Raw genomic sequence first — 26,014 nt, 5'->3', positions numbered from 1 at the left:
TAGTTTGGCTTTGCCTGTTTTTTAATTGAGCTGTCTTTTTACTGCTGAGGCTGTAAGAGTTCTTTATATATTCTGGGTCCTAGACTCATCATATATATGATTTGCAAATATTTCTTCCCGTTATGTGGGGTGTCTTTTCACTTTCTGGATAGTGTCCTTTGAAGCACGAAGCTTTAATATTTGAAATATTTGAAAATTTTGAAATATTTGAAATATTTGAAATAAATTTTCTTTCATTGCTTGCACTTTATATGTCATATCTAGTAAACCTTTGTGTAATCCAAGATCACAAAAATTTACACTTATATTTTCCTGTAAGAATTCAATAATTTTAGCTCTTACATTTAAGTCTTTGACCCATTTTGAGTTAATTTTTGTACATAGTATGAGATAGAATCTAACTTCATTCTTTTGCATGAGGATATTCAGTTGTTACATCATTTTTGAAAAGACTCTTCTCCCCCCATTAAGCAGTTTTGGCACCCTTGTTGAAAATCAATACTTTATTTTCTTTATGGTGCTTATCACCATCTGAAATTATATCATCTGACCTTCTCAAACTCCCTCACTCCTCTCCCCCCATATTTTCTCCCCCCACCAACACACACAAACTAAACTAAGTTTCACAAAGACAAAATTGTCTCACTTACTGTTTATATCCAACGTCTGGGATATAGTCAGCAATTAATAAATATTTGTTGAATGAATGAATAAAGGAAACTCCACTTTTTTTTTTAGGAAAAAAAAATGGCCATTGTATGTATCTACACTTCCTGAGTGCAAGAAATCATTTAACTTAGGGCAAAAAAAGATTGTTGTGTGATGGGCCTAAATGAGATTTCATTACCACTTCCTGGACTGGGTGTGAAGAAAGTAAATAGGCAAGTAACTACACACTGATAAAGAGAGAGTCTGCAGAGAACTTCAGTAGAAATCCAAAGGCAAGTGTAAAGGGACTATCCAAGATGCAGTACTTAATATTCAACAACGTCCTCATCGCCTAACGATGTCTACTTACCTCTGAATGGTGAGCTCAATGTACTAAACCAGCTCTCAGGTCAAGCACAGTGTTTACTGGTATTCTAGTATTCTGATGTTTTGAATTCTTCAGAAACAGCCTCTGTAGTCACCTAAAGTTAGTCTATTTAAGGAATATAGTTTTTATTTGCAATATGTCTTTCAAAAATAAATATTAACCAACATGATAATTAAAAGATACACTATTAAGAGACAATATAGGGACTTTTCTGATGGTCCAGTGGTTAAGACTCCATGCTTCCATTGCAGGTGGCACAGGTTTGATCCCTGGTCTGGGAACTAAGATCCCACATGCTGCACGATGTAGCCAAAACAAAACGAAAAAAAACACAACAACAACAAAATCTCATATTAAAAAAAAAAAAAAGGAGAGACAATATGAATTTTCTTATAAAAGCTTTCTGAAGTATTTCTGACCATGAGTATAAAGATTCAGAGCTCTCCCTAAAAGTGAGTAGATAAAACTCTTGGCCAACCGCCTAAAATAGAAAAGGTTCTCAAAGACTTTCCTGAGTATCTTCTTTGGAGAAATGTCTATTTAGGTCTTCTGCCCATTTTTGGATTGGGTTGTTTGTTTTTTTGATATTGAGCTGCATGAGCTGCTTGTAAATTTTGGAGATTAATCCTTTGTCAGTTGTTTCATTTGGAAATATTTTCTCCCATTCTGAGGGTTGTCTTTTGGTCTTGTTTATGGTTTCCTTTGCTGTGCAAAAGCTTTTAAGTTTCATTAGGTCCCTTTTGTTTATTTTTGGTTTTATTTCCATTTCTCTAGGAGGTGGGTCAAAAAGGATCTTGCTGTGATTTATGTCATAGAGTGTTCTGCCTATGTTTTCCTCTAAGAGTTTTATAGTGTCTGGCCTTACATTTAGGTCTTTAATCCAGTTTGAGTTTATTTTTGTGTATGGTGTTAGGGAGTGTTCTAGTTTCATACTTTTACATGTAGCTGTCCAGTTTTCCCAGCACCACTTATTGAAGAGGCTGTCTTTTCTCCACTGTATAGTCTTGCCTCCTTTATCAAAGATAAGGTGACCATATGTGCGTGGGTTTACCTCTGGGCTTTCTATCCTGTTCCATTGATCTATATTTCTGTTTTTGTGCCAGTACCATACTGTCTTGATTACTGTAGCTTTGTAGTATAATCTGAAGTACAGGAGCCTGATTCCTCCAGCTCCGTTTTTCGTTCTCAAGATTGCTTTGGCTATTCGGGGTCTTTTGTGTTTCCACACAAATTGTGAAATTTTTTGTTCTAGTTCTGTGAAAAATGCCAGTGGTAGTTTGATAGGGATTGCATTGAATCTGTAGATTGCTTTGGGTAGTAGAGTCATTTTCACAATGTTGATTCTTCCAATCCAAGAACATGGTATATCTCTCCATCTATAGAGTCATACAGAGTGAAGTAAGTCAGAAAGAGAAAAACAAATACCATATGCTAACATATGGAATCTAAGGAAAAAAAAAAGGTCATGAAGAACCTAGGGGCAAGACGGGAATAAAGACACAGACCTACTAGAGAATGGACTTGAGGATATGGGGAGGGGGAAGGGTAAGCTGGGATGAAGTGAGAGAGATGCATGGACATATATACACTACCAAACGTCAAATAGATAGCTAGGGGGAAGCAGCCACATAGCACAGGGAGATCAGCTCGGTGGTTTGTGACCACCTAGATGGGTGGGATAGGGAGGGTGGGAGGGAGGGAGACGCGAGAGGGAAGAGATATGGGAACATATGTATATGTATAACTGATTCACTTTGTTATAAAGCAGAAACTAACACACCATTGTAAAGCAATTATACTCCAATAAAGATGTTAAAAAAAGACTTTCCTGAGGCTCCTATTTAGAAAGAAAGAGCGTGCCCGCCCACTAGTGGAAGAATTAAGTAATTGCTTGATTTTCCAAGAAGGATTCATTGACTTCATCTTATGGTGAAAACTGTTAGCTAAGCTTTAGAGCCACATAATTCATTGCCTGCACAAGAGGTGAATTGAAGAGATCATTGAAAACTCCAGGGACTACAGAAGCCAGGAACATAAAGGTCTATTTTCCGGGTAAGAAAAACAAACCAAGTGCCAGGAAAATAATCAAACTGTATTTTTCTGAACTATGACTGCAACCAAACCACATAATATGTGCATGTGTGATACTGACAATTGTATCTCAAATTCAAGATTGAAAAAAAAAATCAAGATAAAAGGGTTTCCCTGGTGGCACAGTGGTTAAGAATCTGCCTGCCAAGGCAGGGGACACCGGTTCGAGCCCTGGCTGGGGAAGATCCCACATGCCGCGGAGCAACTAAGCCCGTGCACCACAACTACTGAGCCCGTGAGCCACAACTACTGATCCGACGTGCCACAACTACTGAAGCCCATGCGCTTAGAGCCCGTGCTCTGCAACAAGAGAAGCCACCACAATGAAGAAGGCTGCGCACCTCAACAAAGGGTAGCCCCTGCTCGCCGCAACTAGAGAAAGCCCGCACACAGCAACGAAGACCCAACACAGCCATAAATAAATAAATAAAAACCAAGATAAAAATTGGAATATTTTACTTCCAATATTTTCTTTCACAATTTGTTGACTTTTATTTTGGAACCAGAAATCTGCAACTTTTTCTTTGGCAGCAATATTTCATTGCTAAATCTTGTTTTAAGTTTGATATGAACTCAGAATTCAGCCTTGACAGGTAGTCTTGACTAGAAGTGATGTTTGACATTGGAAAAGAGCTGTTGAAAAACGTAGGCATTTTCAAAGATTTTCCAAAAGTCTCTGCACAATTGCTAAGGTATTTGCAGGAGTCTGACTTTCTAGTGTCACTGTACTAAATTTTCCATCCTGTATGACACCATGGACCATCTTCCACATTATAGGTAAGAATTGATAAAGGAGCACAGAGCAGTGGGAGGTTATTTCCAGAGTTTGAGATCAATAAACCACTTTGGAAAGTCAGTTGTCAGTGTATCCATCACGGAATTCAGGCCATCAGTTACAGTTCGAGAAACTAATTCTAGCACAGAAAAGAGGACCAGGTAACACTGTGTCAGATAACTGTCTCCATCATGCTGTATAACTACTGTGGATGGCTTTGTAGGAAATATTCAAAGTATCTGTCAACCCAAAGGGCCAAGTATGTGACAACAATCTTTGCTGCTTAACATAAGCAAAGATTTTTCTTTTTCCTCAGATGATGTGAATGAGTTTGTTTCAACAGTTCAATAATACTTCTTAGCTTCAGCCATGACTAAGCCTCTCAACCTACCTGCCGTGAGGAGACTGCTGTGTTATGTGTCCAGTTCATCAAACAGCACCTGGGACACTCTGTGGTCCAAACCCTAGGAGGAGATCCAGCTTACAGGTGGTGAGCTCTGTGTCTGTGATGTATTCCATTTTTAACTTCCAGCAGAAAGCAATTTCTGCTGAATGATGCAAATGAGTAGATGTAAAAGCTGTGTCCTCATGTAACTTACGACATGAAACTTACATTTAATGGCAAGTCCAATATGAGCATCATCTATCCCAGGAACATCATCTACATAAAATTGTTTGAAAGTTTCCTCTGTTACAAAAATGAATTTCTTACTCACTTCCTTGTATTGTGCCTGTCATGGGCATGCTGTCCAAAATATTTTCAATCATAAAAATTCTCAGGGCTTCCCTGGTGGCGCAGTGGTTGAGAGTCCGCCTGCCGATGCAGGGGACATGGGTTCGTGCCCCGGTCCGGGAAGATCCCACATGCCGTGGAGCGGCTGGGCCCGTGAGCCATGGCCGCTGAGCCTGCGCGTCCGGAGCCTGTGCTCCGCAATGGGAGAGGCCACAACAGTGAGAGGCCCTCGTACTGCAAAAAAAAAAAAAAAAAAATTCTCAAACCCTTGGGGCTTCCCTGGTGGTGCAGTGGTTAAGAATCCGCCTGCCAATGCAGGGGACACCGCAACTAGAGAAAGTCCGCGCGCAGCAACAAAGACCCAACGCAGCCAAAAATAAAAATTTTTTAATTAATTAATTTAAAAAAAACCCTCAAACCCAGAGTGAATAAATAGAGCTAATTATTACATCTAAATACTACTAAATATGTAACCTCATCAGCTGTAATAGCAAACGTCACAATGTTTAAAACTTTTCACACAATTTATCTTTTCGTTTCCTAGCCATATTTCCAGGACATTGAACAACAGCATTTCCAGTTATGCTTACATTTGCCCGGGCTTCCGTCTTTTCAGGACACACAATTTCCGCTACATTCAAAAGATACTCTGTTACAACTTGCGGTCTGTGAAGACTTTGATGTCCCAGGCAGATTTTCCCCTTAAACACATAACTGCTTATTTTATGAACAACCAGCACAAACCTTGCTGACACTTCAGTTCTCTTGGGAGCGCATTAGGCTTTGATCACATCGCTTCCACATCCCTGGTCTTTGTTCTTACAGTGGTTTATTTCATAGGGCATCTAGGCTGTTTTCTTTAATTACATTTGTCAACTAAGAAAAAACAAAAGGTACAACCTAAAGAGTTATGTTTTATTCAGGGACATTACTGAGGACTATGGACTGGGAGACAGCCTCTCATATAGCTCTGAGGAACTGTTCCAAAGAGGTAAGGGAAGAGCCAGGATATATAGTTTTTGCTGGGGAAAAACAAAAAACAAAAAAACATGTAGCTGAACATCAAAAGATTACTGCTAATCACAAAAAAACAGACATGTCAGGTTAATGATTTTAGTGCTTTTCTACATATGGGAAGATGCAAAAGACTGGGTCCATTGAAATTATTCCTTTGATAAGCATCTTAAATATCTAGGGCCAGATAGTTTTTTTCACCATCCTGAATTTCCTCTCAGGGCACACAGTGGGGTGGCAACAGTGACTGACAGCTCGATGGTGGGCATAATTCATTGTTTACTGTAATGGCAGGCAACACTCTTTGTTTACTAAAATCCAAGCAATATTTTTTTGTCCCCATATCCTTTCCCAAATAAGCACATAGGAATGGTTTTCAGTTTATAAAGAACATTTGACCCTCTAGGCTTATCTTCTTTTTCCTCCTTTTCACAGAGATATGAGAAATATCTTTGCTTTCCTAACATTATGTAGTAGAAGTGATTTTCACAAGCTCAAATCTCAATTTTTAAAAATATTATAATTTTCAACCTCTGGATCTGGTATCCCTCTACCTGGTGGGAGAATTGTCCTCTTAGTTTCCTCCAGGAAGTCAGTCAGTCACTTCCACGAAGATGTTGGGTGGCTTGGTTCCTGTTGCCCCAGAATTGACCCTAGAGCCCACACTATAAACCACACAGGAAAGTACCCTTTACCTGTAGTCATTCTCAACCACCCCCTGCTCCAAATCAGACTTGCAATGGGGAGCTTTGGAGATGCCAATGCTTAGATTTTCTCCAGATCGATGGCTTAGAATTTTTGAGGGTGGGAGACCTGGGTGTGGATTTTTTTTTTTGAAGCCCTTCAGGTAATTCAGGCAATTGTGGTATGTAGACAGGGTTAAGAAGGACAGATTAAAGAAAGCAGCCAAGAACTAAGGTTACGTACTTACCCTGAAAGTTTACCAAAATGAGGAAATGCCAGCCGTACTGTAACCAGCCAGGATCCCAACAGCAACTGTCCACCTTGGTCATACTTTTAAAAAGGGGAGGGGAGGGAAAGAAAAGGAGGGTGACATGAGTCATGGGCAGTACGCTGGACAGTGCCACAAAGCCCTCTCAAGGAACTCACTTGTGCTCCTCAGGAGATAGCCAGTACAGGGATGCCTGGCCCCCAGAAGCACCATGGCCAGATGGTGTAGGGGAAGCAGCACCCGCAAGACAGTACATTTACCACAGCAGCCAGTAAGATAATGAGACATCCTCCGCGCCCCCCTCCACACCAGCACCCTGGAGGAAGAGGAAGGAGAGACCGGTGTCTCAGAGCCTACCCCCTTCCCATCCAACCCAAGCAGATGGGTCTCAGCTCAAACTGTGCTTGGGACAAAGGGAGAAGGTAAGGTTTAAACCAAATATGACACTAACTTGGATTGAGTAGTAATAACCAAAAAAGACTAGGAAAGATGCAACCTGCCCAAGATATCACTACGGGATTGAAACCGAGCAGGACCCTGTGGGGTCCCACCGGGTACAAAAACCTTTCCATGTCTCCTGTCTCTTGTTTGTAGAAAAAGGTTTTAGACTCCTAGACCTTTCCTTGAGTTCCAAAGCGCAGATTCAAACAGGTACAACTAGGGAAGTGAGGGAATGCAGAAACAAAGGAAAAGCAAGCCCAACAAAATCTTTTCCATGATGGTTAGCTTAAACTAATGCCTTGATTTATGACCCCAAACTGTGGAGATAATGTCCTGTGGCTTCAACCAGCTGCCCCAAGTGAACTTAAAATTGATGACACCAGGAGGGCTAATTAAGAAATGAAGCTTCTGAACCACCACAAAAGCTCTGAGTAAATAATAAAATGCTTCAGCCGAGGCTTTTTCTCTCTCCTGGAAAGAAGTTAAGGGATCACAAGGCCATGATTTACTAGTTTGCTTTGCAGGCGCTCACAGATCAATTACAGTCACCAAGGACACCCCGAGTCACGTGACAGTGCCAGGAAGTCTGCAACGGAGGCCTTATCGGGAAGGTGAGATCACAAAGACCCCCTCCCCTTTACCTCTTTTGCCTTTAAAAACCTCGCACCCCAGGGCTTCCCTGGTGGCACAGTGGTTGAGAGTCCGCCTGCCGATGCAGGGGACACGGGTTCATGCCCGGTCCGCGAGGATCCCACATGCCGCGGAGCGGCTGGGCCAGTGACCCATGGCCGCTGAGCCTGCGCGTCCGGAGCCTGTGCTCCGCAACGGGAGAGGCCACAACAGTGAGAGGCCCGAGTACCGCAAAAAAAATAAATAAAAAAATAAACCTCGCACCCCAGCCAGCCAACCGGTTGGACTTGAGGAGTTGGCACCTCCTCTACTAATAAACCTTTCTCTGCTCCAAACTCTGTTTCAGTTTGGGCTCACTGTGCATCGGGCACGTGAACTTGGGTTCGACAACAGGATGGGAATAGATTCAACAGCACAGAGCTGAGCGCTATGACCGAAGGGGAAATCTTGTTCATGTTTATCCCCCTCACTGAGTTGACACTGCTCCCTAAACCAATTATTCTTTCGTGTTTTCTCAGTCATAGTAGGCTTGAACCCTAGGATTACAAGATTTTCTTAGGAGTCCTCCTTCCTATCCTCCCGGAGGTGAGGTATCTGTGTTTGGGGATCAAACAGAGACTTGGAGGGGGCAGGAGGTGGATGTTCCTCTGTCCTTGCACTGGCTTCATCAGAACCCAAGCTGGCAAAGCCTCCTTGGTATGACCGACCACCAGACCCCCTTGGAATCTACTAACTCCATCAGCAAATTTCCAAACCCTTTCTGCGAACACAAGGAAGATACAGGGATTCTCCCAAGGGTGGATGGGCTGTGGGAGACTCGGGAGCGAGCTCGCAAAGCCCCCTCTGCCACTGACACCTCCACGCAGCCATGAGTGATGGGCCAAGACGTAGGGCCCCTTTCAGAGAGATGCTTACCCTCTCCAACTCTTCCCTCCCACTTCTCTCATTCCTCCCTAACTTGGAAAAGCATTTTCTAGTCTGCATGGTGGTGCTTGAGATAGAAGTGAAAGGAAAATGGTTCCCCAATCACATATTCTTCCAAATCTGTTCTATCCTACACCTGGACCAAAGTTTTTGAACTTAATAGCTAAGAATTTGAAACCTTTGGTGTTTGGTTCCACCGTGAGAGTCTCCCCAAAATACAGGTGCCTCCATTCTAGCTCTCCAAATGAGAAAGGATCAAAAAATAAACCGGCCCCCCATCCCTATAAATACGGTGCCTGCCCACACGCCCCCTATGCTTTCACCTCTTAAAATCAGAGATAGGGCTTCCCTGGTGGTGCAGTGGTTGAGAGTCCACCTGCCAATGCAGGGCAAACGGGTTCGTGCCCCGGACGGGGAGGATCCCACGTGCCGTGGAGCGGCTGGGGCCGTGAGCCATGGCCGCTGCGCCTGCGCGTCCGGAGCCTGTGCGCTACAAAAAAAAAAAAAAAAAAAAAAAAAAAAAAAATCAGAGATAAACGTGAATGAACACCAATAGAAGACGCTACCAAATCAATGGAAATCAATAATTATGTACAAGAAATTTGGGGAGATGTTATTTATTACAAACTTGTATAACTTGGGACAAAATAAGAAAGGTGAATTCACTGCTTTGTCATACATGAAAGCTGCTGACCAATGCCATTCTCCTCTATTAGTAGAAGTAACATAAGTAACATGACTCTCTCACTGAAGATGCGGAATTTGTCAAAGAACCTTGTTTTCTGTCTCTGGCGATTATGAATAAAGTCATTCTTGTACCCGTCTTTGTGTTGAATTTTGCATGAATTTTCATGTCTCTAAACAATGCTTTCTTAACTTGGCAGTATACTGCTTTGTCTGGTGCTATTTTTAAACAAATATGATTTAATCATACAATTTTATAATAAAAATAAATCTCTCACTTAATTTGAAATAAAATTAATGTGCGATTAGGGAAAGCCATTTTATTAGCCTTCCATTTATACGATAACAATTATAATAGGGCAAGCACACGGGCACGAGGCCTCAGGGTCAAGAGGAATTGGTGGATACTATAACACTGAAAAGTCATACATACCTGTTTTAAATGGGCAGCCACTATTCTACTTCAAACAATTCACCACGCAGACCCAATATTGCCAAATCTTCTAATTTTTCAAGAGAAGACAGACTTTTGTGTGTACATATATGCAATCTCCTAAATTTAGATGTTAGCCTATAAGATAAAGCTTGATCCCTGGTGGACTAACGCTGTCCAACATTAGGCAGTACAAGACAAAACACAACGGCTGGCCAGATTTTGCTTTAGGTTTCCAAATGATAAGAGACCAAGTGAGAAGAAAGGGAAGGGAGAACAAAGTAACAGAGTGACATGTGCGAGAAGCAGAAAATAGAGAGAAAGAGACCAGACCAGCGAATAGTCTCTTTTGCTTCACTCCTGGGTTTGTGACAATGTATGTGACACCCGTGCCTCGGGCTTTTCCAGTTCTGGGTCACCTCTGGGTAACCAGGGGGGTGGGTCAGGGTACCTGGGAGGGGTTGCTTGACAAGGAAACACTCCTTACTGTTCATTGTCACTCTCCAGAATGAGAACGTCAGCAAGGCCTCAGAAGGCTGGTCACAAAGTGAGACACCCCACCTCCCAGACATCTTGGAACTACAAGTTAGGAGATTGGGTTTTCTTGTATTTGGTATTTTTAAAATCAGAATTACGGAGGTAACTGAAAAGAAGGCTACTGATCATATCAAGCTTAAGGGGCTTGTAACTGGTTGTAAGGTCACCAGCAAAGACTAAATTCTGAGTTCCTGGGTCCTCAAGCACATATTTCAGAGAGTCCCTCACCTCTTAAATGGCAAAAAAATCACACACACACACACACTCTCTCTCTCTCTCTCTCTCTCTCTCTCACTCTCCCTCTCTCACATTTGTCCCTTTATAGTTCAGACAACTTGGGACTTACTCAGCTGTAAAGAAAAATGTTTATGAAAACACACTCTTTTGATAGGTTTCCTAAGTGATACCTATTTAGGACTATTTAAGGTTGGCATAACTGTTATAGCAAAACAAATCTGATTTTGAGGTTTCATTTCAATTCCTAAAGAATAGAGAAATATACATTTTTTCCAAATACTACATACATCCGTACCCACTGAAAAACAGAAAATTGATTTAAAGTCATCATGTCATTAATATGAACCCTGCCAAGAAAATAAACTGTATAATCTCTCTCCGTGCTTATTATAAAGAAATATTATCTCATTGTTTGCAAAAGCGGAAGGCAGCAGAGAGCTAACAAGGGCTTTAAGGATGATAACATCCTTATCAATACTGTATGTTGCCCTACTTTAACCAGATTAAGTTCTCTCCACTCCTCCCTCCCTCCCCCCCCCCTTTTTTTTTCCTTTCTTTCTGTAAAACACACCTAAACTTCCAGAATGGGCCACAATACCCTGTCTTTGAATTGGTTGGACAGAAAACAGAATTCCTAAGGGATCCACTTTGCAAACTCTACACAACACCCTTGTCCCCTGAGAGATGCTGAAAGTTAGTGTGAAGGATTTCTTTACCCGCAAATTCATCCCAGACATCATCCACCACGTGCAGCAGCTAAGGGGATATTGGCTGCCGTGGAAGTCCAGTCTGGAAGGCCCAGTGCAGGGCCAGGTGTCTCAGACCTGGCTGAGTCCTTGCAAATGAGAACTGAACTAGCAGCTGGGGTCAAGCCAAGGGCAGGGATTCGAGAGGCACCAGATCTTCCCACAATCCAGCACCATCTTCCCCTTCTAGTGCCTCAGTGTCTGCTAAATTCCACTGTGGTTCCTGCTTTACTGGGAGAGAATTCCGCTGGAATTCTCTTTCATTATTCTCTCTTTTTACTTTGTTCTCCCTTTCCTTTCTTCTCACTTTGTCTCTTACCATTTGGAAACATAAAGCAAAATCTGGCCCGCAGCTGTGTTTTGTCTTGTACTGCCTAATGTTGGACAGCGTTAGTCCACCAGGGATCAAGTTTTATCTTATAGGCCAACATCTACATTATTTTATTTTTGGGCTCCTAAGCATCTATTGAATAAGAGACAAGACACCATAAGTTCAATCAACCAGTTACAAGTCTTGAGTCGAGAGAGGACAGAAGCCAAGGGCAGAAATCTGAAGCCATCGGGGCAGGAAAGGAAGAGACGCTGAGGGGGAGGGAGCCTTCCACCCAGCTCCTGTTTCCCTCATCCATCTGGAGAGAAGCGGACTCCTTAGAGGAAGGTGGAGGAATGGAAATTTCTTCCACACTCAGTAACATGGGTTTGTGGGAAGAGGAAGGGATAAACAAGCTGGGGGGCCAGTCCCCAACGTGTGAAGGCTGGGGGAGCTCTCTGGACCCCTCCTCTAGACCGGAAGGCAGTGCCTTCTACAGGAGAGGTGAAAGATGGGGGGAAACGCCCATCTCTGGGGTCCTCTGCGGGGAGGTCACAGGTTACAGGCAGTTAGACGTTTCTATCAGTGGAAGGAAGACGGAAGCATTCTGGAGCCTGGGACACAGCTCAGGTGGCCCACACAGGGCAGGCCCAGGCAGAAGACAGCAGCGCAGCATTGAGGGGTGGAGAACAGAGCAGCAGGTACTGGGAAAGGGAAGGTGTGAAGGTGCTGAGCACGGAAGACAAACTTGGCCGGTCTCGTTGGGAGAAGCCTCTGGGGATTATCCCTGCAAGCAAGCAACCAAACAGAACATCTTCCCAGAGCTTTCCAGAGGAACTTTCTGGGTGGGACCCTTCACAGTTTCGGGTGCAGTATGGCAGAGGTGCTCTGTGTCTGCAAAGCTAGCCTGTCAACCAGCCTCACTGAGGGGGAAATGGACTTTTTTTTAAGTTTCTGGTTTATCTCTCGTTTGGTCTTCCTCATTGTTTTCAGTAAAGTGTTTAGAGAATGTTCTGCCCTCTCTCAGCTGCATCAGGAGAAAATAAGAGAAAAGCGGTTTTAAAGACAGTTCAAGGAGCAAAAGAATCAATAATCCCCTGGGCTGGGTTTGGTTCGGTGTGGCAGCAGCAGTGAGAGGGGACCTGAGAAAAGAATTCCAAGGTGGAACATGAATGGGAAAATCTCATGTGGGCGGCAGCTGCGCCCCACTCCCCACCCACACCCCTCGCCCTGCTGCTCTGCAGTCCCCAGAGTCCAGATGACTTAAGCTTGGGGTCCTGGCTCTGCTACTCACTGGTGTGTGACGCAGGCATGTTAGTGCATGTCTCTGAACCTCAGTTTCTGTATCTGGAAAATGGGAATAACAATAATAATGCCTACCTCCTAGGACTGTCTATCTCACCCTAAGAAATGAGTGAGATAAAACACTGTCTGGTCCAGAGTAAGCTCTCAATAAACGTTAGCCATTTATAGTCTGAAGGTAAGGGATGTGAGGTTGAGAGGTAGGTGTCTAGAATGAGGACATTCAGAGCAGGTCAGATGTGAAAAGCCAGCGCTCAGGTTGGGCCAGATGCACGGAAAGGGCTAGGCCCATACCAGGGGCTCCGGAAAAACACAGTTCAATCTGCAGCAGCTCAGTCACTCCAGCGGGGAGGAAGGGAGGGAGAGGGGGTGCCCTGAAGTATTCCGCTCCTGCACCCACTCCGGACAACATCAGAAAGACTCCAGGCTTTATAGCCCCCCCGGCAATTATTCAAGTCCCTATTTTGAACAAAGCAGGGCACTAGGTCAGGGTCAGCAAACTTTCGGTTGCGGGCCATATAGTAACTATTTTAAGCTCTGTGGGCCACATGCAGTCCCTGTCACAAGTACTCAACTCTTCTACGGTAGCACAAAAGCCACCAGAGGCAACATGTAAGTGAATGGGTCTGGCTGTCCTCCAACAACATTTTATTCACTGGCACTGAAATGTGAATTTCATATAATTTTCACATCATGAAATATTCTCTTGACTTTTTTCAACCATTTAAACATGCAAAAAGCATTCTCAGCTCATAAGCTCTACAAAAACAGGTGGTGGGTCAGATTTGACCCCCAAACCACAGTTTACCAACCCTGCACTTGGTACTTTCTCCAACCCAAGGCGGCATCAAAACCTACCATCAAACCCCACTTATCTTCACCGTAAACCAGAGACACTTATCATGACAGTTTTTGCAATGTTTTGAACATTGCAACTTTCCGAATATTTTTGCCACTTATAATTTCTCCAGGTTTTGTCCACATCTTTGCAATCCCTAAAGCACAACCCTTTAATTTTTTTTATATCTTTACTGGAGTATAATTGCTTTACAATGTAGTGTTAGTTTCTGCTGTACAACAAAGTGAATCAGCTATATGTATACGTATATCCCCATATCCCCTCCCTCTTGCATCTCCCTCCCTCCCTCCCTATCCCACCCCTCTAGGTGGTCACAAAGCATGGAGCTGATCTCCCTGTGCTATGCAGCTGCTTCCGACTAGCTATCTATTTTACATTTGGTAGTGTATATATGTCAATGCTACACTCTCACTTTGTCCCAGCTTCGCCTTCCCCCCTCACCTCCGTGTCCTCAAGTCCATTCTCTACGTCTGTGTCTTTATTCCTGGCCTGCCACTAGATTCATCAGTACGGTTTTTTTTTTTTTAGATTCCATATATGTGTGTTAGCATCCAGTATTTGTTTTTCTCTTTCTGACTTACTTCACTCTGTATGACAGACTCTAGGTCCATCCACCTCACTACAAATAACTCAATTTCATTTCTTTTTATGGCTGAGTAATATTCCATTGTATATATGTGCCACATCTTCTTTATCCATTCATCTGTCGATGGACACTTAGGTTGCTTCCATGTCCTGGCTATTGTAAATAGAGCTTCCATGAACATTGTGGTACATGACTTTTTGTTTGTGTGTTTGTTTTTAAACAGAGAACAGGAGTATTTATTTATTCATTTATTTTTAAAGTTATTTATTTATTTATTTTTGGCTGCATTGGGTCTTCATTTCTGTGCGAGGGCTTTCTCTAGTTGTGGCAAGCGGGGGCCACTCATCATTGCAGTGCACAGGCCTCTCACTATCGCGGCCTCTCTTGTTGCGGAGCACAGGTCCAGACGCACAGGCTCAGTAGTTGTGGCTCATGGGGCTAGTTGCTCCGCGGCATGTGGGATCCTCCCAGACCAGGGCTCGAACCCGTGTCCCTGCATTAGCAGGCAGATTCTCAACCACTGCGCCACCAGGGAAGCCCCCAACCCCTTTTAAAACGCTCTATTCTTGGCTTCAGAATCTGTTCAGCTGCCTGTTTTTTCTCCTGTTTCCTTATCCATCAACACCTTTCAAACACAGAAGTCACTCACAATTTGTACACTTCATCTGCTGCCAACGCTAAAGCGACGAGCCATCCAGATTTCAAAACTGAAATTTCCACATCTCAGAACAACGTTCGGATCCGGGCAAACCAGAACAGTTGGTCACCCTATAGCATCACCCAAATGACTGAGGCGATATTCAGATTTCAAGTGTTACCTTCCAACTGCAGTCATGCTATTCTCTCCAGTGCCCTTCCTTTACAAGCAGATATGAACACACTTGAACTTTGCACATGAAACTTTGACTGAAAATCAAATGGTGTTGTATAAATGTATTGCCACTAGATGGCACCCTCCTCATTTCTGTAGCAAAAACCCTTTCCGCAGAGGTATTCGCAATTCGATACGAAACAAGTCATTAATTCAATCATAGGAATGAACTGACAAAAATGTTCCCCTTTCATCTCCCAGTTTAAGCTTCATATTTTCCTCTGAAAATCCATTAGGAACCCAGCTATTGACCCTTGAGTGTAGCCACCTCTAAAACTCTAGGCAAGACTTCCCCGGTGGTGCAGTGGTTAAGAATCCGCCTGCCAACGCAGGGGACACGGGTTCGAGCCCTGGTCCGGGAAAATCCCACATGCCGCGGAGCAACTAATCCCGTGCGCCACAACTACTGAGCCTGCGCTCTAGAGCCCGCGAGCCACAAGTACTGAAGCCCGAGTGCCTAGAGCCCGTGCTCCGCAACAAGAGAAGCCACTGCAATGAGAAGCCTGCGCACTGAAACGAAGAGTAGCCCCCGCTCTCCGCAACTAGAGAAAGCCCATGCGCAGCAACAAAGACCCAACGCATACAAAAATAATAATAAATAAATTATTTAAATAAATAAATTTATATTAAAAAAACAACTCTAGGCAGAAGCTATTAATATTTTCAATCTTATAAGAAATCAAACCAAAGTCGCAGTTGTCCCTGTTACAGAGGGGTCAACTCCCTGCCATTTGCTCTCCTCATCTCTCTCCCCTTGCTCAAAAGAAAACAAGATGGCTTCAAATATGACGTCCATTACCACATCACTCGCTTCCCTGCCCAGCAAGGAGACCTAAATCAATTGAACAATAGTTCAGTTCTATAAATATTTACTTAGCTACTGTATATGTGAGGTACTAGGCCAAGCAGTAAGGATATAAAGGTAAATAAGAATCATACAGAAGCAAGGAACTTAGTTATCAACAAATCTACAAGATTTTCCCAGAAATAAAATATTAATTTTTAAATGAACTCAACAACTTATTTCTAAAACTTATATAGAAGAATAGAGGCATCTACTAGATCGTAAGGCATAGTAACCTCAACCATGTATGAAGGCATGCTACTGAGTTATAGTGAGACTAATACACAGGAAAATGAGCATAAAAATGGACTCATTCATCCACGGGAACTTCAGATATGATAACATGTGAACCACATATACGTGGGCAGAGGATAGATCATTCATTAAGTGGTACCATGAATGAGACTCACTGTTTGGAAGAAAATAAAGTTGGATCCCTTCCTCTTACTTTATACAAAGGTAAATCCAAATGGATAAAAGACCTAAATGTGAAAGCTAAAATTAATAGAAGAAAATACAGAATAATTTTGTGACTAAAGGGTGAGGAATGGCAAAATCCCAAAAGCTCAAAAATTGGCTGGAGTTCCATTCAATGAAAGGCACAGATGACAGTCAGGGAGAAAATATTCACAACATAGGAGACCACTAGCTAGACTATACAAGGAAAACTGGGGAACACACACACACACAGAGGCAGAGGAAACTCAAACGCACAACAGGAGAGGTCCTCATCCTCACCTGTAACCAGAAATATCCAAGTTAAAACAACAATAATATACTACTTCACGTTCATCAGAATGGCCAAAAATTACCAAATGTTGGCAAGGATGTGAAGAAAAGAAAGCTTGGTGCTGCTGGAAGGGGTGTGAAATTGCACCGTCATTCTGGAGAGCAATCCGTCAGGACTTGGTGAAATAAAAGATTCACACATGCTTTGACTCAGAAACTCACTCCCGGGTACATTCCAAAAAAGAAACTGCAGCACAAGTTCATGGGGGACAGAGATAAGGATGGCCCTCACAGCATGATTTGTGGAGGTCAGAGGTGAAGGCACCCCTAGAGAGGAGACGGGTCAGCAAGGTACAGTGGGTGCCCGGTGCAGGATGGCATTGGAGCAGTCACACTCAGTGAGCTAGAGGGACAAACAGCACCGTGGAGAGGGTGTAGAGACAAGTGGAAGACGCGAACAAGATCTGTAGCCCACAGGTGGGCAGCAGGAGGTATTTCGGGCGGTGATGGAACTGTTCCATATCTTCATGGTCAAAATAAACTGTATGCCAAACAAACAAAAAAAAGATCTGTAGCCCAACACCACCTACGCATGTGGAAAACACCTCCCACACAGAACAGCGGTAGAACAGCTGTGGGATGTCATCACCCACAGCAGCGCGTCTGGGAAAAGCACAGAACAGGGCTTCTGGAGCCAGACCACTTGGCTTCAAATCCTGCCTCTGCTGCTTACTTGCTCGGTCACCTTGGGCAAGTCTCTCAACCTCTGTGTTTAATCAGCTTCATCTGAAGAATAAGAGATAATAATAGTAACTAACTACTCAGTGGGGTTCATGAGCAGAGTTAATAAAAACACTTCATGCCTGTCAGCAAGTACTGAGTGGTGATGTTGTTATTAGCCATAATAATATGAGTGGCGGAGCAAGAGTGGAAGAGAAAATTAAATTAAAACAAGTGTGTGGACTTCCCTGGCGGCGAAGTGGTTAAGAATCCGCCTGCCAATGCAGGGGACACGGGTTTGAGCCCTGGTCCGGGAAGATCCCACATGCTACGGAGCAACTAAGCCCACGAGCCACAACTACTGAGCCCGCATGCCACAACTACTGAAGCCCGCGCACCTAGAGCCCGTGCTCCGCAACAAGAGAAGCCACTGCAATGAGAATCCCGCGCACCGCAACAAAGAGTAGACCCTGCCTGCCGCAACTAAAGAAAGCCCGCGCGCAGCAACAAAGCCCAACACAGCCAAAAATAAGTTAAAAAAAAAAAAAAAGTGTGGGAACTTGTATGTATGATCATAGTGAGCTATGAATTGAAGGGAACGATTAACTTAACTTGGTACCTGAAGTTAAAACACACACACACACACATCCACACGCACACACCAACACACGTCTTCCTCCCTGCAGAAGCTTGCAATACAATGGGAGAAACTGAAAATTTCAATATACTATGGCAAAGACATGGTAACAGAATGCACAGGGCAGTACAAGAACCCAGAAGAGAGACATTTAGCATAACCTGCAGGTTCACAAAGGGATTCTGGAGGATAGGAGTCTTGATGGGCAGTATGGTTTAGGGCTTAAGATTTGGCACCTGAGTTAGGATCACAGTTGTGCCTCCTACCAGCCTGTATGATTTTTGGCAAGTAAAATTCCCAGAGTAAAGACACCTAGAAAACACCCATCCCTAAGAATATATTATTAGAGCTCAAAGACCCCAGCGGAACCTCACCATAACTTTAACTGTGATCAACACTCTCTCAAGGCAGTTCACATCTCTTTAAGAACAATCCCTAAAAGTGCATATTGTCAAGCATGTGTACAGTAACCTAAAGGCCTAAATATGCATCTCCTCCCTGGTTTGTTTAGAGCATGGAGGGGGGCAGGGCTGTGGCATTCTTTTGCAGTCTTCAGCAAAGGAAGGGAACAGACAGTGGTGATCATATCAAATCTTGGAAGCAGAACAGAGTGATGACTGCGCTGGCCTTTGAAATCAGGAGGCGTAACCAGTCAGCTGCAAAGAGTCTTTTGAGCAACTGGCCCGTGAGTGGCTGCAAGGCGGCCCACACACCATCACTGACACGTGTACTGTTGGCTACCAGCTGCCGCATTAAAAAAAAAAAATCCACCAGACACACACATTGAGTCAGTAGCTAGAATGTTATTTTGTCCTAAGGATGTGTTTCTTGGTCCAAGAAAGGGACTCGATCACTGGAGAGTTTACAAATCCCATTTGCAAAACACTCGCTAGGTTTGTTCATTTTTCTCATGGAAGGAACACGAAGACAGAAATACTTGAGTGGCCTGAAATTTGCTTAGGGAATGACCTTGGAAGGAAAGAAGGAAAAGGACATCACAGACATTCTTTCAGGCACAATTCCCATGGACAGAGCTGAATAACATGTTCTCTAGCAGTTTTGAAACCAAAATCTGGTCAGGGAAAGAACACAAGGTGCATTCTTTGAAACTGAGAACAGTTTCCAACCCAGGAAGTGGCTACCAAAGTTTAGGGTCACGTTCACAGAGACCAGCTCCAAATTCCACAGGTTCAATTCCCACCTCCACCTCTTATCGGCTTTATGACTTTATGCAAGTTTCTGAATCTCTTCATGCCTCAGTTTCCCCATCAATAAAACAGGGACCAGGATGATAATAGTACCTACCTGAACAGCCATTTGGGCGGACAGTTTGTCAGTTTCTCAAAGAGTTAAACATAAACTGATTGTTAGACCCAATAATTTCACTGCCAGGTATCTATCCAAGAGAAATAAAAACTTTTTCACACGAAAACTTGTATGCAAATAATCCTGGCAGCGTTGTTCATAATGGTAAACAGCTGCGAATAATCCAAATGCCCATCAACTGGTGAATGGATAAACAGAATGTGGTCCATCCATGCAGTGGGGTGATTCAAACCCTGAGAAGACATCTAGTAATTATATGACCACAGAGAGTTCCGCTGTGGACTTCTCTGGTGGCGCAGTGGTTAAGAATCCACCTGCCAATGCAGGGGACACGGGAAGATCCCACATGCTGCGGAGCAACTAAGCCCGTGCGCCACAACTACTGAAGTCCACGCGCCAAGAGCCCGTGCTCCACAAGAGAAGCCACCGCAATGAGAAGCCCGCGCACCGCAACAAAGAGTAGTCCCCGCTCGCCGCAACTAGAGAAAGCCCGCGCCAGCAACAAAGACCCAACGCAGCCAAAAATAAATAAATAAATAAAATTTTTAAAAAAAGAAAGTTCCGTTGTGCCAATTTTCAGTCAATACCCACTCCTACTCCCAGCCTCAGGAGAAACCAATGATCTGCTTTCTGTCTTCTCTGAAAACTTCATATAAATGAAATCATATGATATGGAGTCCTTTGCATCTGTTTTCTTTCACTTTGCATATATTTTGTCACAACTGGGGTTGGAGCATGCTACTGCCACCTAGTGGGTAGAGGCCAGGGATGCAGCTAAACATCCTACAATGCACAGGACAGCTCCCACAGCAAGAATTACCCAGTCCAAAATGTCAGTAGTGCTGAGGTTGAGAAATCCTGCTCGACCGGAATGAAAGTGTGAATCGATGAACCAATGAATCGTTTTTTACACTTGAATTTAAGGACTGTCCTCTCAAATTCTAAGAAAAATCTCTAAAAATATTTCAACACCCCTTCCCTTTCCACGATTTGACATTTGTTGCTCTAATAATAATATTTTTAAAGAAGTCCCCAGGATGGGCAAAATGTCAGAACTATTATATCAGGAGCGCTGTGATGCTCTGCACAGATCACCTTTCAGACATGACCCCCATCTCGTGGGGTGTTGCCAGCTGACAGCCTGTAGGTGGGAAGTCACCTCAGCCAAGGTCAAGCCCTCTTCCCAGGGCAGCTTACATTCTATGCCAGGTTTATTGCGGGAGGAGGGCGGCAGGTAACAGGCCAGCAAGTCACCCAACTCGGGGTAACTCTGAAGGGCCAACTCAGCTTCAGAATTCCTTGGGGGCTGGCTGAGGCCTTTGTTAAGACAGCATCACAGCCCAGCATCTCTCTCCTCCCCTTCTTGTCCCTTCCTTTCCACAGGTGTCAATCATAAAATCAATCCCTAATACAGCTCCTTCTCTCTAATCTCCAGGAATCAACCTCCTAATCGTGACAACTGGAAACAATGGCTCTGGCTTCTAAAATTTATTTTGGAATATAAATATTTTTAATGTATAAAAGTCTAATCTAACAGTGACAGAAAGATTCATGCAAACTAACCTCTAGTGACAGAAAGCAGGTCACTGGTTGTTTGGGGTGTGGTTATTGCCAAGGGACACAGGAAATGCGGGGTATGATGGGTATGTTCACATCTTGATTGTGGTGATGCTTTCACAGGTGTATGCATATGTCGAAACTTAGCAAAGTGTACACGTGAAATATGTGCTGTTTATCGTATGTCAGTTGTACCTCAATAAAGCTGTTTTAGAAGGGGGAAGAAAAAGAAATTATCAAAGCCTGAAAGGGAGTCTTAGAAATTAAGAAAATTATGTATAATCCCTAATACAGCTATTTTCATTTTTTCCATTGTTTTTTGGTTTTGTCCCTATGTCCAATATGTGCGTATTTTACAAGGGTATAATGACAGCATATATTAGCTGTTCTCAGCTGCGATGTTGTCACACTGGTACGTCCTGATGAGCTACAAGATGTTCCAACTAAATTTGTTATTAATCGTATTTAAAATACCTGGTTTGGGGCTTCCCTGGTGGCGCAGTGGTTGAGAGTCCGCCTGCCGATGCAGGGGACACAGGTTCGTGCCCCGGTCCGGGAAGATCCCACATGCCACGGAGCGGCTGGGCGCGTGAGCCATGGCCGCTGAGCCTGCGCAACCGGAGCCTGTGCTCCGCAACGGGAGAGGCCACAGCAGTGAGAGGCCCGCGTACCACAAGAAACAAAAACCTGGTTTGCCAAGGTTTACCTCTTTTAATATAGCACAGCATATTCCAAGATTAGAACCATAATAATGTCAACTTGAGTCTCTTGCATTTTGGGATGGTTTCTTATGTGTGGAAGCTAGCACACAGAATTCCACACCACCCTTGGCATCTCCTTAGGAAAATGTCAGGCGCTGAGAACCAGTGATGTAAATACTCAGTTGTAACTTGGAAAATATTATATCTTAAAACTGTGTCACATGTGTTGCCACATGGCCTTCATAATTGACATTTTCCTTAAATCAAAGTAAAATATACAAAAGCTAATAAATCATATAAGTAAATCTCCTTGAAATCCCCTCCCCCCGCTTTCTGCCAGTACAAATTCCTAAAGGCACCTTCCTTCCTTCCTTTTTTAATTTTTCTTCCTTCCTTCCTCTCTTTGTCCTTCTTTCCTGTCTTCCTTTAGTGGGTAGATAATATACTCACATGGGTCAAAAATCAAAAAGTAGTAAACATGATATACAACAAAAAGTCTCCTTCCTGCCCTGCCCCCAGTCACCTAGCTTCCCTCCTCAAATGCAACTGGTTTTATCAGTTTTTTAGCTCTCCATCTATCAGTATCAATGAGCATATATGGGTATGTGTATATCCACACACTTAGAGAGTATTTAAACCCTGCAAAAAAAGATAGCAAATTATTTGCACTGTTTTACACCTTGTCTTTCACTTTTCAATATACAGGCTATTATCCGATATTAACACATAAAGAGCTTCCAAATTCTTTTTAAAGTTGAAAATATTATAAATATTGGTGTATTGAATTAGACCCACATGGGTGAAGCTTTAGGTAGTTTTCCAATCTTTTGTTATGACAAACAACGCTGGAATAACCTCATAGCACATCATGTAGGTAAACATGTTTATAGTATAAATTCTTAAAAAGGGAATTGCTAGGTCAAAGGGTGTGTGCATTTTTAAAACAGAGAGATATTGCTAAACTGCCCTGCTTAGAGGTTGTACTGATTTACACTCCCACCACTTACATAAGACAATGATTTTCCATGGATTCCTGCCAACTACCTGAGTCATAACCCTTTTTGATCTCTGCCAACTTCATAGATGAAAACATATCATAATGTAATTTTAGCTCACAGTTTTCGTAAGTGTATACAAGCAGGTTTGTGTTTTACAGCAATCTATTTGTCCATTTCTGTGAATGTTCTGTTCATATCATTTGCCTGCTTTTCCACTGGGCTTCTGTTCTTTTACTTTATTGATGTTTTAGCTCTTTCTACACTAGGATAACTACCTTTCTGACTGTGAAATGAACCCAAATATTTTTCCCAGTTATTTTTTGACTTGCTGGATTTTGCCAAACAGATTTTTTTAAAATTTTATGTAATTGAATATATAAATCTTTTCTTCTAAGGCTTTCTGTATTTGGTACTAGTTAGCAAAGCTGTTTCTACTCCCAGAATTTTTTTTAAAGGTTTTTTCCCTTAAGTTCCTCAGGTACTTTATTGGTTTCTTTCTCTAACATTAAATATTTGATCCATCTAGAGATGTTCCTTGTGTAAGGTGTGAGGTATGGGCCCGGTTACATTTTGTTTAAAATTACCAGTTGCCCCCTACCATTTAATAATCCATCTTTTACTGATTTTAAAAAGCAACTTATTTAAAGCATTTCTGGTATCAAATATGTAACTGGAAATCACATGATTAAAGCTGTAGCGGTGTTTTGAACGCAGGCTACTTCACTGACTTGTGTGTGAAAGCTGGGATTTAGTTTCCATACGCTACCCTTTCTCTCCCTCCTCCAAAGCTTGATAAGTACATCATGTTTAGTTCCTCTGTTACTAAGTACTATTAGTTACTTTAGCTACCTTAAATCATTGACTTACACCACTATTTCTAGTTCCAACTAATCAGTACCAAGACACTCCTTTCAGCAAAGTGCAGATCATTCTGCACAGAAGTGTACATATTTTTTGTTGTTGTTCACACTCCATATTACCCACAACAGGGCCCAATCTAATTCATAATAGTCATAATAATAATGGTGCATGAGGCAGGATACAGAGACTCAGATCCATGTTTACCATTCTATGACTCTTAAAATAAATATCCATGAGTCCACAGTGATATAAATGAATCATCAAATGAATGAACGAGTGAATGGGACAATTCTCCTTTCGGAAGAATTCTAATTAATAAATGTAGAAGAAATGAGGGAAATAGAAAATCTCGATTAGAACACCACAGTAATCATTGCTGCAGGCAAGTTCTACTGATAAATGATAAAGCTGGTAGGTGAAAGTTTGAGGAACAAGACTTATGCAAGCCTCAAAGTATCTCCCCCAAAAATATGTCTTAATTACTGCGATGGTTTTAACATATGTCCACAAATTCTTTGATGTTCTTCCCTCCAGAAGGTGGGTTTAATCTACCCAACCCCTAACCCCACCCCCCAGAGTGGGCTGCACTTAGTGACTTCCTTCCAAAGAATACAACACGGAAAGGAGGGAAATACTGATCAACAGTGACCAAGTGATCAAAGTTAACATCACTGACAATGAATCATGTTTATGTTGGAAACCCCCTGACTCAAGTGCAGAAGAGCACTTCACCTCTGTGGTATACTTCCCCCAAATCCATAACCCCAGCCTTGGCATGAGAAAACACCAAACCCAAATTGAGGGACACTCTACCAAATACTTGCCCAATACTTTTCAAAAGTGTCAAGATCACGAAACACAAGAAAAGGCCAAAACACTTTCATAGATAAGAGGACTGGTGGCGCAGTGGTTAAGAATCCACCTGCCAGCGCAGGGACATGGGTTAGATCACTGGTCCGGGAAGATCCCGCATGCCGAGGAGCAACTAAGCCCATGCGCCAAGCTACTGAGCCTGTGTGCCGCAACTACTGAAGCCCGTGAGCCACAACTACTGAAGCCCGTGAGCCACAACTACTGAAGCCCACGCCCCTAAGAGCCCATGGTCCTCAACAAGAGAAGCCACCGCAATGAGAAACCCACACACCGCAAGGAAGAGTAGACCCCGCTTGCTGCAACTAGACAAAGCCCGTGTGCAGCAACGAAGACCCAAAGCAGCCCAAAATAAATAAATAAATAAAAACTTGAAAAAAAAAAAAAAAAAGAGGAGACTAAAGAGACATGACATCTAAATGCTGTGGGGTACCCTGAACTGGTTCCTGGAGCAGAAAAAGTCATTAGTGTAAAGACGGGTGCAGTATGAAGCCTGTAATCTAGTTAATTTTTAAGTGTTAATTTCTCAGTTTTGATGTTATACCATGGTTATGTAAAATGTTCACATTAGGGGAAGCTGGTTGAAGGATATGCAGAAACTCTTTGTACTACCTTTACAACTCTTCTGTAAGTCTAAAATTATTTCCAAATATAAAGGTATTTTCAAAATAAAATCTTATTACCGGGCTAAATTAGCTCTTGGATACTTTTAAATTAATATCAGTATTACTGGAGGAAAACAAGGTATAATTTTTTTAGTTTCAGTGATCATCAAGAAATTAGTTTAATGTGAAAGTGAGTGAAGATAACCTCATTTCTCATTCCATTTTCTTTGTTTTACTCTATGTAAAGGTTTCCACTGTGTCCTTGTATTCTGAAGGCCTAGGATTGTTTTTCCAAAGCGTACAAATGAGAAGTGAAATGTTTATTATGTTTTAAAATTCATAAAATTAGTAATATTAAAAATAATTTTAATAAAATTAAATGGAACTTAGAAAGTTCTGTTTCTTTGCATTAAATGTAATCCCAGTATAAGACAACATGACATACTTACCGGTAAAAGTAGGGCAGACCATTCCCATTATCCCTCCAATTATCGTTGCAATAAGGTCTCCTTTCCTTCACTCACTCACAATATGTATTGATTACCAAATATATTCCAGACATCGTCCTAAACTCTTGAGAAATTAAAAACAAAACAAACAAACAAAAGTATCATTGGGGCACTTCTTACTCTGCCCCAGTCCCAGAAAGTTCTTGTAACTGCCAACTAACACTAATAACTAACGTGAATAGGAACTCTTTCACTCCTCAGAAGTCTATAGGTAGGGTTATCATTATATATCCCGTATTTTTATGCCTATTTTTACGAGGGACGAGGATACTGTGGTTCAGAGAGGTCAACAGGCTTGCCAGAGGTGCACAGCTAAGCAAGAGGCAAGTGCATCTCAAACCACGCCCCTTTGCCCCACACTCCACCCCAGGGCAGGGCGGTGACCACGAGGTGAGCGGGTCACCACAGCGGCGCGCTCCCCAGGGGACGCCCCTCACCCTCGCCCTCCACGGCCGCCCTCGGGTAGCCCCCCACCCTCCGACCAACCACCTGACTC

General features: G+C 42.8%; 1 long non-coding RNA gene across 1 annotated transcript; it reads right to left on the bottom strand.

The window, feature by feature from the left end:
- Window positions 1-5,459: 5,459 nt before the first annotated feature.
- LOC309827403 lies at window positions 5,460-25,584 on the bottom strand. The gene is made up of 4 exons (XR_014297216.1): window positions 25,459-25,584; window positions 8,920-9,086; window positions 6,581-6,663; window positions 5,460-5,511 (listed from the first exon to the last, which is right to left on the bottom strand). It is a non-coding gene; the product is annotated as an uncharacterized lncRNA (long non-coding RNA).
- Between the last annotated feature and the right edge of the window lie 430 nt (window positions 25,585-26,014).

The sequence above is a fragment of the Grampus griseus genome (genome assembly GCF_964374135.1).
Source record: "Grampus griseus genome assembly, chromosome: 9".
NCBI lineage: Eukaryota > Metazoa > Chordata > Mammalia > Artiodactyla > Delphinidae > Grampus > Grampus griseus.
This window is presented reverse-complemented; position numbering and strand designations above follow the sequence as displayed.